The following is a 21,434-nucleotide window of genomic DNA, read 5'->3' as shown; positions in this document are numbered from 1 at the left end:
ATTTATTTAAAGTATGTTTTTTTAAAACGACATTTTAAACGGCAATCAGAAGTTGGAAGGTTATCCCCTATTGACTGTTCGAATGGCAAACCGGAGGCTGTCACCTGATTGCCAATGCAAATTACCGTAAATGTCTTATTGATTTTTTTCCCAGAAAGCTTGAATTATAAAACATGTTAAAGAAGCAAAGCAAAGACATCACTTAAAAAAGAAGAATGGGGACCCAAAACCAATGTAGCTAGCCTGACTAAAATGATGACAATGGATATTATACACAGGTATCACTAACAAGAAAACCTTATGCAAGAGTCTGACAAACAACCTGCATCCCATATCCATAAAGATATTGTTTATGTTAAATGTATATAAGTAACAAATGATAACAAAAAATATGACAAGATATGTAGTTTTCAACATAAGTTTATAAACTGTTGTTTTTAAGCAAAGACAAATTCTGTGTTTGTGTTATTGGATGCTTTTTTGTCCTGCGTAAATAGAAGAAAATAAATTTAGACAAAGGGAATTATTTTTTTATGGTTTAATTTTATTTTGAGTCCAATCAGTAGCTAGGGATTTGATATTTGTTACTTAGAGTTAATTTCTTTTCATTCTTATATTGGGAATATACAAATGAATGTTTTAAGGTACTTGTTTACTCACCATATTTTAACAACAACGGGTCGCCGTACTTACAAATGTCGTAAATTTGACAAGTTGTGTAAATGAATAGTTTTGTATTTAAAACTATATATAAGAGTAAAACATTACATATAAAACTAATATTTATGGGTTTTTATGTTCTAATATTTATAATTTATCGAAAATATACGGTTTACGACATATTCCGCATCAGCGCGGTAAATGTAAACAATGGCGTCTGACATCGTCAATGTAGCATGGCAAACTAGAAAAAAACAAGGTTTTTCAAAGAAAACATCGCAATACAGAAAAAATTCTAACTTGTCAAGAATGGTTGGGTAGAAATTTGGATTAATTTAAACCATAACTATGACGTGAATCGATCTACCGGGGGTGAGACTGGACATGATGATGATGACAACGTACCAGAACCTACATGTAGAGACGTTCCCGTCTCCTTCAACATTGAACTACAGAAAAGTCGAGGTAATGCATAAGACTAGAATCTATTATTTCCTTTGTGTTCTCTATGTTTTAAATATACATAAATCTTTCGGCACAAATATCATTGCACACAGCAGTACATCTGTATATAAACCGATAAACACTGATCAAGATATCGAGGGATAGACCCTAGCTATAGAATCGAACCAAATCCATCAGCTGCTAATCTGATGTACAGTGTCAGTGACATCAACTGGCAACTGCTGAATCACTTTTAATGCCTAAATTAAAATGATATGTAAACTAGTAATGATTACATTGACTGCCATTTTTTTTTTTAAATTCTTCTAGGAATTTTGAAAAAGGATTTGCGTGATCAATGCATAAATTTGACAATGTAACTTAAGTTACAATAACAACACATTTTTCTGTCTTAAGATATGACACTGCATTGAGTAAAGGGAGAAGCTGGTAGAACTAGGGGTCTTAGCAGATGGCTACTCATGCAGGTTGTGGAGTTTGTGGCATTCCTCTCCATCTTTCTTATACCATGGGGATATAAACTTCTGGTTTAAATTGGTATTATTCCTGAAAGTTCAGTGTCAGAATACAACATGTCAACACATAAATAAAATAGCTACTGGAAAGCACCATGGAAAGATATGGAATGCAAATACCAAGCTTACCTGACACAGGACAGGTACGTATTTTATTTTGCATTTATTTTTTAATACGTACTATACAGTACATATATTATGAAAGCACCAGGTTAATTTCCTGTTATAAAAAAATCATTTGTTCTATATTTCATAAATGCATCCGAATTATATAGGAATGGTGCATACAGGCATGGGGCCTTCTCAGGTGAATACACTTTTAACATCATTAAATATCCCCCCAGTCAGTTCTTGGACTCTGCAAAACAGACAACATGAAACAGGACCAGTTCTGGAGAAAACTGCAGAAGAAAGTACCAGAAGCAGCCTTCATGATGAAATTCAGGCAACTGTAAGTATGTACTGTACATAGAGAAAAAAAATGTCCATTGTAATAGGATTTTTTTTTTTTTGAATATTTAGGACAGTAAAATATATTTGATTTAAATGAAGTTATAATGTTTCTATCAGGATTAAAATTAATAGATGAGGCATTAAAAATTCTATTACAGTAAAATTCATTCAGTAAGAATATGTATATAGTTAATTCACATATATAGTGAAGTTTTCGGGGTCCCCAGCAAAAATTCTGAACATTTTTTTGTAAAATTACGGGTACATGGTTATAACGAATTCTGATGTAACAAATTTTTTAATATAGTCAACTGATTTGATTCCTGTAGAGGTTTCTAGAAAAATGAAATTCACATCTTTTTTAATGAATTTTGAAAAATTGATATATATTGAACTGACTATTTTTGGCAAGTATTTGTGTATAAAATTCAATTCATAATGAAACCATAGTTATCCAAGGAATGTTTTGTAACAACAGCTCTTCGTACATATTCTATAAAAATACTTAATGGAAAACGTGTAAATTGCAATTGCTTTATACAGTTATACAAATTCGTTATACTGATATAACCAATAATGGATATAGTAAATTTTAAAATTCGCAGGTCCCCGGGACTTCGCTTACTGTATTTCTATTCTCCAATATATGCATCTTTAGCATACATGTAAGAAGTAAATCCTATACATGTAATTTTCAGATTTAAAAAGTGTACATTTTAAGAGAACAACCACAATCAAGGTCTGACAAGTTTCTGACAGTCTCTATGATTTTTAAGGATTAAAGGTACAGTCGAGCTAACAGTCAGTGTTGATGCAGGTTGGCAGAAACCAGGCAGTGGGCCATCCTTTGACAGCCTCTCTGGTATGTTGAGCATTTTATGCGCCCAGATCGATAAATCAGGGTGTATATTGTTTTTTGTCTCGTCTGTCTGTTTGTTTGTCTGTCTGTTGTCAACCTTTACCTCACCATGACTTTTGAACACTCCACTAATTAAGCTGTAGCTTTCAAATGACACCAAGGTCAATTACCTTGTGACCTTGACTGTGACTTATAAGCTTTTTCAAACTTTTGCCGTAGGAGATAGAGACTTCATATTTGGTATACATACCTCACTAATTATGCTCTTTCAAACGACACCAAGGTCAATGACCTTGTGACCTGGACTGTGACCTTTATGCCAGTAATAACTTATTGGAACTTAGTTGCCACCGTGTTGTGTTTCACAAGCACGTCTTGTTTCTTTTAAAAGGAATTTAATGTTTAACAAAGTAAAATTCCAATTCTTTATAAAATATTTATATATTTTATAATAAATATATTTCATAACAAATGTTCATAAATGTATATGAAATTGAATATAACAAATTTATTCCTTTAATAACTCAAACTGCATAAATGTTAATTTGAAACATATTTTTAGGTCATTGCTCCATGATTGAATCTCAGACAGGCAAAGTCATGAATTCAGAACAAAATGTTGCACAATTTTTGAAAATGCTACTACAAATGGAAAAGACCTCAAAGATCATGACTGCAGAAAAAACTCTAATCACCATGACAGGAAAGTCAACCTGTTTCAATTTCAAGTGCACTTGGTTCTTTTTTAAGCTTTATGGAAAGGAAGGAATCTATTTTTAGTTGGCCACAATATCAAAGGTTTTGATTTTCATGTTCTTTTTCATACTCTAGATTCTTGTTCACTGTTTTATCAAGTGTCAAATGTGTACAAGGTTGTTTTTTTTTTTGAGATATTATCAGATTTCTATTCAAACTTGTCCATCCCAGTTTGTGTTCATATAACCGGTAATATTTATCAGAAGTGTTACTAAAATGTACTTACAATGCACATGATACTGTAGAAGATGTTTCAGCTTTGAAAAGTTCATATGACACTGTTCATTTTTGTGATGATGAACATTCATCTTGTACATTTACATTTCAGTATGCTTTGAGTGTCCATACATGTAACTACCAGAAAGTTGTAGATAAAAACATACCATTCTTTCAATGTTTGATTAATAAAAATCTTCCGAGTGTCAGAATGGCAAGGAAGGTAACCAGTAGTGGCCTAAACTTTGATTGTCTCAGAAAGGCACAATCTAGAAGTTCTGATAGGTTTAATAATGATAAAATGTTATGAAACAGAGGAAATTCAGGTTATTTGTAACAAAATATCTCAAAATTTTAATCAATTGACATCCACTTTATGTTTCATTTTTGTTTCCTTTAGAATGCTTTCTATATGTATAAATCAACCGATAAGAGTTTTCATCAGTCACATTTTTAGAATATTTGAATGAAAAAAGGTTCATTTTTATGCATTAAAATGTTATGAAACAGAGGAAATTCAGGTTATTGGTAACAAAATATCTCAAAATTTTGATCATTGACACCCAGTTTATGTTTCATTTTTATATCTTATAGGGTACTTTCAAAATGTATAAATCAACCAATAACAGTTATCATCAGTCAAATTTTTAGAATATTTGAATAAAGGCAGGTAAATTTATATGCATAAAATGTCATGAAACAGAGGAAATTCAGGTTATTTGTAACAAAATATCTCAAAATTTTAATCAATTGACATCCACTTTATGTTTCATTTTTGTTTCCTTTAGAATGCTTTCTATATGTATAAAACAACCAATAAGAGTTATCATCAGTCAATTTCTTAGAATATTTGAATGAAATCAGGTTCCTTTTTATGCATTAAATGTTATGAAACAGAGGAAATTCAGGTTATTGATAACAAAATATCTCAAAATTTTGATCATTGACACCCACTTTATGTTTCATTTTTATATCTTATAGGGTACTTCTATATGTATAAATCAACCAATAACAGTTATCATCAGTCAAATTTTTAGAATATTTGAATGAAAACAGGTATATTTATATGCATGAAATGTCATGAAATGGAGGAAATTCAGGTTATTGGTAACAAAATATCTCAAAATTTTGACCATTGACACCCACTTTGTGATTAATTTTTATTTCTTATAAGATGTTCTCTGTTTGTATACAACATCCAATAAGAGTTACCATCAGTCAAATTTTTAGAATATTTGAATGACAAAGGTTTATTTATATGCAGAAAATGTCATGAAACGGAGAAAATTCAGGTTATTTGTAACAAAATATCTCAAAATTTTGATCATTGACACCCACTTTGTGATTAATTTTTATTTCTTATAAGATGTTCTCTGTATGTATGAAACAACCAATAAGAGTTATCATCAGTCAAATTTTTAGAATATTTGAATGAAATCAGGCTTATTTACATGCATAAAATGTCATGAAACAGAGGAAATTCGGGTTACAGAAAATAAAATCGTGATTGATTTTTGTAATAATTTTGTTGTTATTTTTAAGATAACACATTAATTTATAAATTGATATGGTAGAATGTTTCACTTACATGCCCGCAAGAAAAATTATAGTAAAAGATTGAAGTAACCTTAAAAAATCCATATCTACAATGGCGAATTCATGCTTAAATTTCATTGGCTAATAGCAAAAAAAGTAGGTCATTGACCTACATGTTTTAAAGTAGATTTTGTCAATACATACGTGTGTCTTGCTGATTTAATAGACGAGTTTAAATTATCATCAGTAGATTTTTTTTTTCCTTCTGAGTAAACAAGTACCTTAAATGCCTCATTTTAAATAAGAACCAGGTATTTCTGTGTTAAAGAAGATTGTTTAGGTATTTTATTTAAATACTGAGTGTGCAAACAGTCTAAAAATTAAAATATAAAGTCGAATTATACCCCCCTCCACACCGCCACTCACAAAATATGAAAAACGGCCCGGTTGAGTAAATATTTTGAAAAAAAAAGGTTCTACTAGCATGTCTTTTTAAGGAGAAATATACATGTATAAACACGTGCAAATTCCAATTCGATGTATCAATTAAAGGGTTGGTATGGATATGAAATAGAAATAAAACAATGAAATGCAGGGAAAATAAAAAAAAAGGGAAAGATGCAAGGCAATTATAAAACAAATTGATTATAAACATATATCTATAAATGTATACAGTAAAATATACTAAACAAGTACTTACACTCGCTAAGTTATATTTTTATTTCCTCTTGTATCGATCTTGCACTATTGTGTAATGAAGGTTACCTTTAACTAACATTGCATTTTTATTCGCTGTGTACAAGGAAACACGGATGGATTACAGTTATTGGTATGTTAGAATAACTTTACTTAAATAAAACAACTTTGTTATATAATATAGACATTGTACATACTAAAATCTTTCTTTTTAATAAAAAAAACCCACTGCAACTATTAAGAAATACATGTACATATATCTATTCAAAACAAAAACATCTAAGCAATGAAAATAAATTACGTGTATTGCTAAATAAGAAATTGCTCATCTCTGGCAATGTTAGGGGGGATTCTGTATTGAAAGACAAGCGCCTAATATTATTTTTTTTAAATACACCCTGATATCGAGGGACATTGATTGATGAAAACTTCTGAAATAGGCTTATATTTGTTAAATGCATAATATATGCATTAATACATTTATTCAAAGCATATTTTTAAAACGACATTTTAAACGGCAATCAGAAGTTGGAATGTTATCCCCTTTACCCTATTGACTTTTCGAATGGCGAACCGGAGGCTGACACCTGGTTCCCAATTCAAACTAATAATTTAAAAAAAGAAAAAAAGAACTTGAATAACGCATTATAAAACGTATTAAAGAAGCAAAGCAAAGACATCACTTAAAAAAGAAGATTGGGGACCCCAAACCAATGTAGCTTCATGTATAGCCTGACTAAAATGAAGACAATGGATAGCATATCACTAATAAGAAAACCTTCTGCCAGAGCCCGACTTACAATCTGCATCCCATATCTAGACCTTCTCATTTCTACAGGAAAGCGATAAAAAAAGTTACAAGACCGGGAACCTACGAGGACTGTTCAATAAATAATGTTCTCGGTGCTCGAAAAGAATCAAAAGACGCTTTTCAAAAAATTTAGACTTCATGTTTTCACTTATTTATCTCTTTTAATCAAAACACATGATCCAATTTCTGATTGTATTTAGAACTCCTTTTTGAGTATGACCCTTGGTATACTGGAAGATGGCGGATCCAATGATTTCCTGGACTTGTTTCTCCCTTCTGAAAGGTGATTTTTTTTTCAATTTTTTGGAAATAGAAAGAGGTCAAAAGGTCAAAGATCTGGCGAATATTGTTAATGTGAAAAAACATTAACTTTCTGTTTATCCCTAAAACCCCTTTACTCTTCAGGGAGTGCGGGTTTGGTCGCTGTGATGAAGAAATTTAATGTAGTGGATTCCTGATTCTGGGTCCTTCCCCTAATAAACCTTTCTATTTTTGTGAAAAAATTGTTTTCTAGCCTCCTCCAGAAATAAAAATGTATCACCGAATACGAATTTGAACAACAATACCACTAATATTTAAGAAGATTGCATATAAATTTGTCTACGTGCTCTTGTAATTCTTTGCTCTTGTCAGACCTTCGCTGTTTTCGTCAAGTGGATCTTATGGTAAATTTTGTTTTGAAGGTTTTAAGCAATAGATTCAAGTTCCATTATCTAATTGAAAATCAAACAAACGTGGATAACTACAATTACTGATATTTTTAAGTAATTGTTAAGACATTCGTGCATGTTGTCGTTTTCATTCATTTTTCAAAATATAGGGTGACCTTTGAGTATTAGGCATTTTTACCGTCAGACGTTTCTTATAAACAGTGTAGAATACTCCCGAAATGATGTCTATTTAATTTGCTATGTGGCTTATAGTCAATCATACTTCATCAAATATTATTTATTGATATTTGGCAAACAGTACAAAGGTTGTTGTATTTTTTGTTGGCAAGAACGATGCCCATTTTTGAAGCCCATTATATAATTTTTAATCATTGTAATCCACCTGCTCATTTGTCTATAAAACGGGCATTGCTTGCTGTAAATGTCACATATTTCAGTGAAAATTTCTTTGGGATTTTTAACAAGTTAACAGCAGCTTTCATGAAGCGTTTATTTTCACTCTAGTTTACTTATTCTTTACCATGAGTTTATAATGCAGTGTCTCGAATAGCCCTTGTTTTCCAGCTTCTCACAATGAAACTATGTGATGAAAAGTGGTCACATAAACTGTTATAAATTCAAAGAAATTCAATGCTAGTAATGAGATAAAGTCAAGCTTAATGTCATATGATATCTGTATTGTTTGTCATACAGTTCAGGACATTTTTTTATTGAACAGCCCTCGTATTTAGCTAAAGTCATACTAAAAGTATTATACGTTTTTTTTCTTCCAATTTTGACCGGACGAGCTGAACAGGTTCCCGGTCCTGTAACACCGATTACTTTTGAGAGTCGAACGGTCTCTTCCAGACTACTCCCCTGCCAAAATAAGAAGGTCGTGAAAATATGGGATCCAGGATGTTAGCTAGCCCCTCGGACAATGCACCCTTATGCATAAATACTAATAAAAGTTTATTATTATATGTGTTTTTGTAATTTTTACCGAGCTAGCTAAAGAGTTTTCCAGTCTTGTAACTTGTATTTTTTTTTTATCTCTGTCCTGTATATATATGAAGTCCAGATATGGGATGCAGGTTGTTAGTCGGACTCTTGCATAAGGTTATCTTATAAGTGATACCTGTGTATTATTTCCATTGTCTTCATTTTAGTCAGGCTACCTACATTGGTGTTGGGTCCGCACTCTTCTTTTTATCTTTTGCTTTGCTTCTTTAACACGTCTTATAATGCGTTATTCAAGTTTTTTTTAAAATAAAATATTGGGACATTAACGGTCATTTGAATAGGGAACCGAGAGACAGCCTGCGGTTCGCCATTCGAATTGTCAAAAGGGTATAGGGAATAACCTTTCAACTTCTGGTTGCCATTTTATGCAAATTTTTTTGCTGGATTTAATTTGAAAAAAAAAACAGACAAAGTACATTACCTACAGTCGCCCGCGTAGCGCAGTGGTTAGAGCGTCTTCTCTAGAATCTCGAAGTAAGGAGTTGGTCCTTACCTCTCTGGTTTGAATCCCAGTGTGGGACATGGAGACTTGTCCTTCGAATGAGACTTATATCGAGGTCCCGTGTCGCAGAAGGTGCTGACACAAAAAGATCCTTCTCTCCTGAATGACCCAGAGTGCCGAGTATAGTACAAAATTTGCAGCTCTATAATGTAAAGTGGTGGCGTCTCCATATGAGTGAAACATTATTAAGATGGACGTTAAACAACATACAGTCAATCACATTTCCTTATTTGCATACATGTTGCTTTTCTGTTAAAATGTTTTATTAACAGATAAAAATTCGTCAATTAACCTCACCATTCAAACTATGATTTTATTTAATATCTTTGATTCAAGGACATGTACAGTAATGTTATATTTTCCAAGTTACTTAACACTATTAAAATTTTGATTCCCTGATTATTTCTTCCTTCAAAAATAACATACATGTAATAACATCCTTTCCCATTTCGTATTCGTTAAAGCCGAACACGACTCTTAAAATACCATATGTCAAATAAATTTCCTGTCTCCGATATCAACATGCCCGAGTCTCGTATTTCTTGCATTGATTCAGTGACTTCATTTTTTAAATATTAACCTGTATATGCTTTGTTTCTAATGAACTGACTGTACAATTATAGTAAACTGTAAATTGTTATTTTACTCCTGGCGTGACAAATTTGCATACATTTTTTCCTTTTACAACCACTCGGCGACGAAAGACATGTCTGTTTGTTTGCTTGTTTTTTTCGTTTGTCGTATTTTTATGTACGTTAGTTCTGCAAAGATGATCCTTCGTTTGCTTTCGGATTTGTTTGCTACGTACGCAGCCGTTGGTTTTGCCTTAATACATATTTGTTTTGTGAAAAGGTCACGTGATTATGCATTTTATATCATCTGTTAAGTTTTTTTCTGCTCATTGAAATTAAAATAACTGTTTGATTTCTCATTTAATGGTAATTTTTGCCCTTTCCGCTGCCCATACATCTGACTGTTTTAATTTCACGGATATCGACATGTAATGACAACACGTGGTCATGCTGGTTATCTTACATAACATTTGTTCATATTTTATTTTACATGTAGTTACGTGTACTTGTATTTGTTTGTCTACTGCATTGTCCTGTGCAACTGTAGTAAGTTTTTTCGGTATCAGTCTCCTGCATTAAAAAAAAAGTTCACAGTTATTTTTTGTAGCCACTGAGTGAGCACTGTGTAGCATGCATCCGTCTATACCGATGATACTAATTACACTGAAGTGAAGAGGTACAGAGAGCCGGGCTCATTTACAGAGTAGAATGAATTTCTTACATGAATCACGTTTATATTCTATGGTGTCCGGAAAGGGCCATTTGCGTTAGCGCGACATCGCGTTCAGATAAACGCGCCGTCGCGCTATCACAACTTTGCAGAACTCGCTGTCGCGCTAACACACAACGCGCCGTCGCGCTAACAAAACTTTGCACAACACGCCGTTGCTAACGCACAACACAACTTGCAAAGTTGCGTAAGAGCGACGGCATGTTGTGCAAAGTTATGTTAGCACACAGCGTGTTGTGTGTAAGCGTGACGGCGCGTTGTGCAAAGTTGTGTTAGCGCGACAGCGTGTTGTGCAAAGTTGTGTTAGCGAGACGGCGTGTTGTGTGTTAGTGCGACGGCGCGTTGTGCAAAGTTGCGTTAGCGCGACGGCGTGTTGTGTGTTAGCGCGATGTCTCGTTAATCTGAACGTGATGTCGCGCTAACGCAAATGGCCCTATCCGGACACCATAATATTCTGATGAAAAAATTATTTTAAAGCTATCAATATAAATGATAAGGCACTGACAATGAGTTTCTCAATCCTAATACCACGGTCCGATTTTGCCAGAATCAGAATTAATCTGGTACCGCAGCTGAATGTAAAGAAACAGCAAACTTCCGCCAGAGTTCGTTTGTACCAAAACTCTCTGTGTGTGGAGACGCAGAGGACTATTGGTAGTATGAACAAACAGGCCAGTCTGGTTCCCTCTCCTGCTTTTCCTCGTATGTGTAGAAAACTACGATAACAGTGATTATCAAAGATCATTACGCTAATGAACTGAATGATGTTTTTTGACTTAGGACTGAAGTTTCAAAGTCATTACTACTAATGTTTATTTATATAGATAAAACTTCGTTTTATTTTTGTTGCTTTATTTAGCATTTGTATTATCTCAAAAGCGGTTGAGAGTAAGAACTATATTTTTGCACGTAACTTTAAAATGGCGACTATGGGATTGACTTCCTGCCTTGAACAGGATGACATAAGCCGGCAATTTCTCTTTGAGCAATAAGTCCGGCTAAAAATGAGCAGTTGAATATATAGAAGCCGTCAGATAAACCTTTAACCTAGGTAGCAATTCCCTTTTGAAAACTATACTTTTCTCTAATAGACTGTAATTAATAGCCATTCTCTGTAACCACTTAAACTTCGTTGCAACGCATGGTCACCGATTTTGATGAAACTTCACCCATGCTTAGTACTTGACACCAGAAACAAATATCAAACAAAATTTCGTTGCTATGTGTCTCGGTTGCTATGGCAACAGCCAGAAAAGTTTGAAAAACCGAGATTTTTAGCCGTTTTAAATCTTGACTGTGGCTTAATAAAAACTAGAAAAAGCAAACAAACCATTCTCACAAAAACATGACACCTTGATGTCACTTATACTGTAAAGAAACTGTTTAGAATATATCTCGAAGTAAGTGGTAACCAAGGGTACATTTGGAATACATTTAAAATGCTGAAATATGCTAAAAAACACTCCGTATTCACTAATGGTAGGTGTTACATGCTCAAACTCAATCAGCGGCTTAAGAAAAACAATGAAAATGTTTGACCTTAAGTATATAAGTATAAGCAATATTATTCTATAAATAACTTTTATGGTTGCCATGGTAACACAGTGTAAGCATACAAAACCAGTAACTAGGATTAGGTTAATGCTACTGACTAGAGGAAAAACATGAAAATTCAAGAGTGGCAAAAATGCATCCTTAGGACCTTGCAACACCAAAACCATAAGAAAAATTGGGTATAATTGCTACTTTGCAGTGTTACCATGGAAACAAACAACCAGTGCTTAAAAGTGAATTATTTTTCGCTGCATTAAGAATTAAATTGCCAATTAATCAAGAAACAAATTAAAGGACTCAACTTGAATAGTACTTATCTGTTAGAACTGAAGTTGAATATCATATATTGATAAAATTTGATAAAGAAAACAACACCGTTGCTATGGTTACCAAGAAGGGAAAATGTTCGATTTTGTGAACTTTATATCAATATTAATCCCTGTGTGCCAACTTTTTGCATCCACTTAGAGGTTGGATGATAGTCAAAATTAAAAGTCGGGTTAGCTGTTAATAAATATCAATCATAAAAGTTTTGGGAATCTACATTTAAGGGTACGTATCCAAGGAAAGAAAATATTTTTCAGGTTTTTAAGCATATATTTTCTGCTTATTTCCATAGCAACGCTCTATTTAAAGAATCTAATCTGAATTTTTTCAAATGGGAAAACTAGGAGCACACCAACATCTTTAAAAATTGATCATTAGTTATGAGGAAATGTGCTTTTTTAAAAGATAGGATCAGATTTAAACATACAGAGTGTTACATTGAAGGCTCTCTGTGGTATAAAAACCTTGGCAACCATTGCCAACCAAAATGAAATATCATATTTTGTTCTTGGTATATGTTTCACGGCTCTTTTTTCTATTATTTGGTCACATTTCATCCTATAATTGCTTTTTATTTTTACGTTTATGACTTTATGAAATTTAATGAATATTTTTTTTACTTTTGAATACTTTGTTACCATAGTAACGTATGTAATAGTTGATTTACCAAACATGTTTATCATGCATTTGAAACATCTGACCTTCAACTTTTGGAAACAGTCATTGCCAATTGTTTGCTTTGCCGCAAATGTTAAGTATGGGGCTCTAAACATGTTAAAAAATGCCATTTTTCGAACTTTAAGACATGTTGCCATGGTAACTATAAAACATAGCAACCAATTTTTGTCTGATTTTAGTTTAGGGTATCAATGACTTTTATCATAGAGAGTTTGGAGAAATTCTGAGACTATGCGTGCCACAGCTCCTATATAAAATTTCAAATCATTACAGAGAATGGCTCTTAACTCGCTTATTTATACAATTTGTCTCTATTCCTTACCTTACAGTTGTTCAGTATTGATTCTGGTTCCAGATTTAATCGATTTGTTACACGCATTGCAGTGACTATTACAGCTTTAAAGTATCCTTCTTAAAGAGCAGCCGTTTTCCATTTTTTATGTATTTCAGCTTGTGTTAGCATATAGTGATGGTACGTGTGTCTGTCTGTTGGTCTCATACGCTTATACATAGTATATAGAAATAAGATTGAAAGATATTCTGTGTATTTGATTGAGAGAGATAACATGATTCGAGCTCTGGTGATAAAAGCAAGCATGACGCTCGTCACAAATGTTTGTCCTTTTCTCCTGCATGAATCTAAGAAAATGATTTATTGTCATGCGTTTGTTTTAAATGTAATTATCAAAAGATATATTTGGTTACTCGAATTCCCTTACTTATTCAGTAATATATCTTCACCTGCATACGGGGTTTATATCTCTCAGTTGATTCAATACGCTAGAGCATGCTCTACGTATGAAAAATATCTTAAACGAGGTAAGTTATTTACAAACATGTGGATAAAACAAGAATATAAACAGTCTCATTTAAAGTCATCATTTCGTAATTTCTATGGTCGATACAGTGACCTCTTCAGCTAATACATTTTATCATCAAGTCTAATGCTGAGAGATGTTTTTCATATTAATTGTTACACCAATATTTACACACTGAATTGTCAATGGATTTATTCGTTGTTTCCCGATCATAAGAAGGAGCACACGATTAGTGTGACCGGTAGGCAGAGGGTGCTCACTTCTCCATGGTACCTGATCACGTCTCTGATGTTTTAGATTTCCCTGTTTCCTCTACTCCAAAATTGTTGAATGGACTTTTGAGCTTGAATATTATTCGTTATCATATATCTCATGAAGGAGTAACCAATGGTATTGATGAGATCAAAGGTAAATTGTCAGAATAAATTACAAGGACAGACAGAATTTAAAGGTTATGTAAAAGAAAGATTTTTTTTAAAAAAAAACGCATCACATGTAGGAAAATAAAGAGTGTTGAGAAACAGAATAAGGTCATGTAAGGGTCATCATTGCAATTTTTGAAGGAATAACAAATATGGGGATGTATGGATAAAGGAATTTAAAAAAAGCAGCGCGGACAGACAATGTAACTGACTCTCATAGCAATTTATACAGGTAAGATAATTTTGTAGACTTGCGCGTTTTTATAATACATGTACTTGCAAAGTTAATTTTGTAAAATTTATTTACAAGTTAAAACATTTAATATTATAATTGCTAAGTTATATCATAATGTTAAGTATAATGTTTGAAATGATCTATTGTAATTATAAATATTAAAAACAGATATTATAATAAAGAGCTAGTTGTTATCTAGATTTTGTCTCTGGATGCATTTTATACAGGTCGGATAAGAATGCCACTCCTGTAAACCTGTGAGACGCTCTGGTCTGGAAAGGTCCTCGTATAGTGGAGGTGGAATTTTAATGCTCAAGAGTCATTCGCATAAATTAAAATTGACTTGCGTCACTCCGTCCAAGCTCAAGGATAAGTCAGAGTTCTTCCGCTTGGTGTGTCCTCTCACTTGCACAGCCAAAGATTCCGGCTTACAAAGAAAACATGATCTGCCCAATGTCATCCTGGACTCTGCCCCTTTCAAATACTCCAGTGTCCGAGGTTTAGAAAGTTTTGGTGTTGGACCGGTTAGGATAATTGGTGGAGAATCCGGGTATCGATCCCAGTACCTCTCACATCCATTATCCACAACTTGACTAGCCTCACTGAATCTACTTTGAAGAAACTCTCACAACAAAGTTATATTGTGCATCTTCTTGTCATTTTTATCTGACAGATGTCCATGTATTTGGGTTTCCCAAAGAAAAGCGAATTCAAACCTTTTTCATAAATGGGGGTACCCATCTCTGTATGCGTTTAACTTCTCGTACACTACTAAATAACATTTAATGAAATTTTCACAGAGTCATTAAACACCCTTTACTTTACGCTCTGACATTTGGGGTTTCTCATACCAAAGCATGCCATGGACTTTGTCGTTATAACAGTGACTAATGATAGCTCGGTATCATTTTGTGGGCTCGGCTATAAAAGTTCCTCTACGATTTAGTCGTTGAACTTATGATTAAGATTTCGTCAATTTCTAAGGAAAAAGTCTTCACATATACATTGTACACTTCAATTTCATTGTATTTTCCATCATAGGTAATATGGTTTTTCCCATTTGTACGACGCTGTTTTTACAATGGAGTAATGTTCACACAAAACAAACAACTTTAACGTTGGTCCAATATTCAGGTAATAGATTGGACGATCAAAACAAGTAGAAAAGTATATGTCAAATGCCATGAAAAAATTATCTCAGTTGAGTCAGTTTTTTTTATATAATTACAATTGAAGCCCTCCTTGCACAAGTCAAGTAAATCGAAGAATATATAAATGTATTCTTATATATAAATCTGTGTCAGTTGCAATTTTATATGCGAGTCAGTTGTTTGATTGAGTCTTCTATCATAAACACCTGTGTTACAAATGCTATTTATAATAAAATAATAATATTCTAATAATGATCACAGCACATTTAAAAATAATAAAATGTAGGTGTCAGATCTGTTTATAATCAATATTTTTATAATTTTGTTTTGTAGTGAAGAGATATATTGCAATTGGGTGGAACATCTTTGTGATTTTTGATGATATTTCATACATTTAATCGGGTAGAGTGATTACCTAGCTTTAATTAAGAAATGCATCAAAGGTTTGTATTAATAGCATTTTTGGATATTACAGGAATATTACTAGGGACCACAATGTTTGTTGCTAAAGTTTACAATTAATATCCCAGTGCTACATGTACATGAACCATCATCAATATCTTCCGAGTACAAAAAAGCACTTAAACTCATGACGATAAATTTACCAAACTTAATTCTGTATTCCACTGTTGTGGTCACATATACTGCTGGTTGCAATTACTATCCTGCTAAATGAAAAGCAAAATATTTTTAAAAAGAAAACAGACAATAAGCCTAGTTCCACTAGACAAAGTAGACAAAAAGAAATTTAGATAATTTACATAATTATGTAGCAAGTCAGGAAAATTTAGTGAACAGACAACTGAGTTTAATACCAGTTGCGGTTTACTTTTATTTATTGTAAAATTCAAATCTCCGTGTCAGAGGAAGCATTGTTCTAGTTATATATAAGCAGACATCTCTACAACAGATTTTCCCGCTATAGGTCCTACGTTCTCTAACAGACAACCTTCCGCACAACTCTGCGATCTCCTCAAAGCAGGTGGTTTTACACGAGAATCCACTATTTCTTTATGTTTATCATAAACCATCTGAACGACTTGCTTTTTACACCCAGCTTTGGACAACGCAGCACAAATGATATCAACAGAGGCCTTCCGATTGAACATTTGGCGCCAAGTTTGTAGCGATTCGAAGACTACTTCCGTTTTGTTGACTGGGTGATTTGATTCATGGATCCATATGATACTGTCAATGTTTTCATATTCCCCAGACAATTCTGAAAAAGAAAACTGAAAGTTTGACCTGCAACATTCGAAAATAAAATTAATTCTGATACACAGTATAAATAAATAATTTATTTATTCATTTTTTTCTTAATTCATTTTGAAGACATATTTGTATCAGATATTAAATTTTGAAATCAATATTGAAATATTCTTGATTATATATTGTAAATATGACTGCAAGGAACAAACGTACCAAACACTTGTCGCAGAAACATTTTGTATTTTTTAACAAACGCTTGAGTAGCAACGAACAGGTTTAGTGTTCGCCATTCTTCGTCACGCAACGGTTCTGGAAAAGAAAATATAATCAACATAAATAATTTATCTGTAATTATTCCTATGAAATAATCACTGTGGTGTTTCGCACGTGAATGGTGTCACATTTTGGTTACATTAAGGCCCTGTCACACCGACCTGCGTTCACACGGAGTCATTACGTCTTAAATTCTTTAAATCGCCATGGAATCGCAGGAAAATTTCACAAATTTCTGTAAATTTTTTACAAAGTGAAGATGACACGGCGTCCCTACGGCGATCGACGCGTTTCTACGACGTGCTACAGTAACTGCGTTCCCATGGAGATCACTTTGCAATTGACTGCGCTTCAAGGAGTTTTCACGACGTGCTAGTAGATTCACCTCGCGTTCACGGCGTTCTCTTTACGATGAACTCGTTCACAATGCGTCCTTCACCCATGGATATATATTCAGAGAGAGCGTAAAACATTTTTTATTAAAGATTCAAGTTAAGTGATGAAAAGACTTCTTTGTCTTTTAAAAATGATCCATTTGAATAACTTAGTACTAAATCATTATTAATAGTTTTAGTATTAAGATCCTTTTTTCCATTTAATCGATCCAGATGCGTTTTTATATTTTCTTTGATTTCATTATGAATGTAGAAAAAAATAAACACACTGTAAAAGAATAGTAAACACACTGAAAAGATGCTACAAAATTTAAGTAATTTCACCGCAACTCCATTGAAAGAACAGAGTTCTGGTGTAATTTTCTCTTCCCCATTTTACTTAAATGCTACTTTAGAATTATTGCTGATCAAATATGAGACTATTGCTCTTGTTTTGTGAGCTGGCTGACAACGGTCTAACAACACTATGAAAGCGCATTGTAAACACGCCAAAGATCGCAGGGACACCCCCATGCTGTCGTTGTATAATCGCACTCACAAAAAATAAACTAAATAAAAATAGACGATTAATCTCATTACAAGCGCCGTAAAAGCGCGATAGAAACGCAGTGTCATCTCCAAGGACTCCGTGACTTCTCCGTGAGGTCTCCGTAGAAGCGAAGTCTACTATCACTGTGTTCATGCTGCGATCATGTGCGTCTTATGCCCCAGTCACACATTCACGGATTAAATGCCGGGTTAGCTACGGAAGCGATCCGGCATCATTCGTGGCGATATGTATTGACCCGTGGCTTTTCCGTCTGTTATCGTATCCAAACGTAGCAATACTTGTATAGCTGCGACAATTTTTGAACATGTTCAAAATTCCACTACGGATGAAACCACCGTAGTACTTCCTTAGTAAAACTTACTAAACCGTTTTAGAACGTAGAAGTCCGTTTTAACTCCGTATAAATCCGTAGTAATTCGTATGTATCAATTTGTCAAGGATTGTTTCGATTTGATACGGAGAGCTACGTGATTATACGGTTCTAGTACGTATTTACTACGGATAAGAAGAGTTTGCCAAGATCTTTTTACGGTGCGACACGGGCCAATTACGTTTTATTACGAATAACAAAGGAATCTTAAGATTTATTACGTTTTTATACGTTTTATAGCGACACTGTACGGAGTACGAAGGCACATGGCAAAATTCTAGGATATGAAGCGTTGCCATGCTTGCCATGCTTATCATTTTTCATGTCAGTCATTCAGCTGACATTTATAAACCCTATAAAAACTGTGTGTCTGACCATCAGTAGCAAAATTTTTATCAAACATGAATAATCAACAACTGATGCTTGCTTTGGAAATGCTAGAACTAGACATTGACATTTCACAAAATGCCAGGGCAATGATTCAGGCCATCTAAGACCAGAGACGTGATCGAAGGCAGCGGAGATGGTGGACGAGAGATTGACTTCTCCGAAGACCTATCCATGGCCAGTATGAAGCCTTAATGTCCGAGATGTATGCAGAAGATCCATCTGCATATAGGAATTTTGTACGCGTGGACCCTCTTATGTTTCAAGAACTGTTACACATGGTTACTCCAAAGATTAACAAGCGCAACACTTGGTACAGGAAATCTATTGACCCTGGTTTGAGACTAGCAATTACTCTGAGGTACCTAGCTACGGGGGACAGCTACCACACACTGATGTATGGTTTCAGAGTTGCCCACAATACAATCTGTGGTATAGTAAGAGAGGTATGCGAGGCCATAGTGTCTGTTTATTCAGAAGACATATTCTCTTGACACCCACGGAACCTGAACAGTGGAAAGCCATAGCAGAACAGTTTGAGGCTAAGTGGCAGTTCCCCCACACACTAGGTGCTCTCGACGGAAAACATGTACCCATTAGGTGTCCAAAAAATGGAGGATCGTTGTATTATAACTATTAAGGTTACCACTCTATTGTTCTGATGGTTCTAGTTGACGCTGACTACAAGTTCCGATGGATTAATATTGGCGCTCAAGGTGGATTTTCGGACGCCCAGATTTGGAACCAGAGTGATCTTAAACAAGCCATTGAAAGAGGATTAATGGGACTGCCAACAGCGACCCCTTTTCCCGGTGATGATAAACCCATTGGCTACTATATTATCGCAGACGATGCTTTTGGTATGAGGACCCGGCTTATGAAACCTTTCTCTAGACGAGGTCTTTCTTATGACGAGAGGATTTTCAACTATCGGTTATCTAGAAGTAGAAGAGTTGTTGAAAATGTGTTTGGTATTCTTGCAAATCGATTCAGATGTTTACTATCAGTGATGAATCAGGAGCCCGGAACTGTGCACGTCATAGTTTCAGCCTGCGTGTGCCTTCAAAACATCATGAGAATGAGATACCCTGTGTTGTTTTCCGGAGCATCCTCGCTTGCTTGCGTTATACAAGTTTCATCCACCGCCTGGTTTTTACTTTTTGCAATTACTCGTTTACAAGATCTTTTTTGGGTGGTATCTTTATTAGAGTTTGGAAAAGAACTGAACTGGTGCACGGATTCCACGGACTGTATAATAATCGTGATTGTCCGAGAAGCCCCGTAGTGAATCGTGGCGTCCCGTAAAAGACCGATTTTATCCGTATTAATCCTTACCTACACCGCAGCAAACTGTATTCATCCGTAGCGCAGTCGACTTGGCACTTGTCACTCCGTATTAAGTCGTATTGTTTCCGTATTAAAACCGTATTTTACCGAAGCAAACCGTTTCAAACAGGCACTTAATTAATCTTTTTTCTACCCTATTCTTGTAAGTACGTAACAATCCGTATCCATTCCGTAGTGCATCCGTATTAACTCCGTATCAATTAACGATAATTAGATTTTCCGGTGTCAACCGTGGAAAATATTCCGTAGTAGAACCGTGGAGTTGATCCGTGAATGTGTGACTGGTGCATTAACGTCGTTCACACGGAGCTCCCACTGCGTTGTTGGAGATCTCAACACGCTGCTACGGCGATTATACTACTTTTCCACTGCTTTCTTATCAGACTGCAATCACACGGCGCGTACTTTGTGCATGCCCAAAGTGATTACCGTCCTCTGGCGTTCTAGATCACCATACGTGACCCTACCGCGTTTAGTGGAGATCTCGCCGCGTTGTCACGGCGCTGTAAGAGACTCCAATGCGATTACCCCCTTTTTATAGACGCTGTGCGATCGCCGTGAGGGCGCAGACCGGCCGGTGTGACGTAAACGTGACTCAAAAATTACTCATATCAATCAGCGACTTTTCATAAAGATTGAAATGATACTGAAAAATTCTAACTCCATGTGTTTTACGACAGGGGCGTTAAACATCAATCAATTAATCCATCAATCATAAAAACAATTTACAATGTTCATGTCTATTTAAGGACGAAGAGATAAGAAATAAATGCAGTTCTTGTACATATAATTGAAGAAAAAATTAACTTATCATGTGTTTATTGTTTGATAAATATCTGGTGGTTTGAATGAAAGTTTTTAAAGTACAGTATTCAAACAGAAAAAAATATTTGCAATTTATGGTCCATTAAATAGTTATCTCGAAATACGTAGCATCTTTCATATATGAATTGAATTTTTTTCGAAAGCGATCTTACCTCGCATCCCCTCTGAAATTTTTAAACGAGGTGTTCTGTAAAAGAAAATTTACTGATTTAATAAATACAGTGTAGTTTTATATTGCGGATATAATATTTCATAAAAATAAATGCCGCCTAAGCTGATTGCCGAATATAATTTAGCAATTAGACAGTGCAATATTCGCATTTTATTTTTGATATGCCATCATTTTTCTGCATTCCTAATGCTTTTAACTTCTTATAGATTATATATTTTACACACTATATTGTAATATGTATTGTGTGCATATCTTTTGGTCTGATACCTTATCATGT

At 34.2% G+C, this 21,434-nt stretch overlaps 2 long non-coding RNA genes across 3 annotated transcripts; one reads left to right on the top strand and one right to left on the bottom strand.

Moving 5' to 3' along the window:
• Nucleotides 1-642: 642 nt before the first annotated feature.
• On the top strand, nucleotides 643-4,588 carry LOC134239225 (uncharacterized). 2 transcript variants are annotated; one of them, XR_009986183.1, is made up of 5 exons: nucleotides 643-1,125; nucleotides 1,522-1,783; nucleotides 1,916-2,091; nucleotides 2,870-2,955; nucleotides 3,515-4,588. It is a non-coding gene; the product is annotated as an uncharacterized LOC134239225 (long non-coding RNA). The 2 variants fall into 2 exon arrangements; XR_009986184.1 differs by having other exon boundaries at nucleotides 1,916-2,099.
• Nucleotides 4,589-16,750: 12,162 nt separating this feature from the next.
• On the bottom strand, nucleotides 16,751-21,177 carry LOC134239224 (uncharacterized). The gene is made up of 3 exons (XR_009986182.1): nucleotides 21,138-21,177; nucleotides 17,052-17,147; nucleotides 16,751-16,848 (listed from the first exon to the last, which is right to left on the bottom strand). It is a non-coding gene; the product is annotated as an uncharacterized LOC134239224 (long non-coding RNA).
• Nucleotides 21,178-21,434: the final 257 nt, after the last annotated feature.

This window comes from Saccostrea cucullata, unplaced genomic scaffold (genome assembly GCF_032062105.1).
Source record: "Saccostrea cucullata isolate Sc308-1 unplaced genomic scaffold, CSIRO_AGI_Scuc_v1 ctg2364, whole genome shotgun sequence".
NCBI lineage: Eukaryota > Metazoa > Mollusca > Bivalvia > Ostreida > Ostreidae > Saccostrea > Saccostrea cuccullata.
The sequence above is the reverse complement of the archived record's forward strand: the minus strand, read 5'-3'. Positions and strand labels throughout refer to the sequence as shown.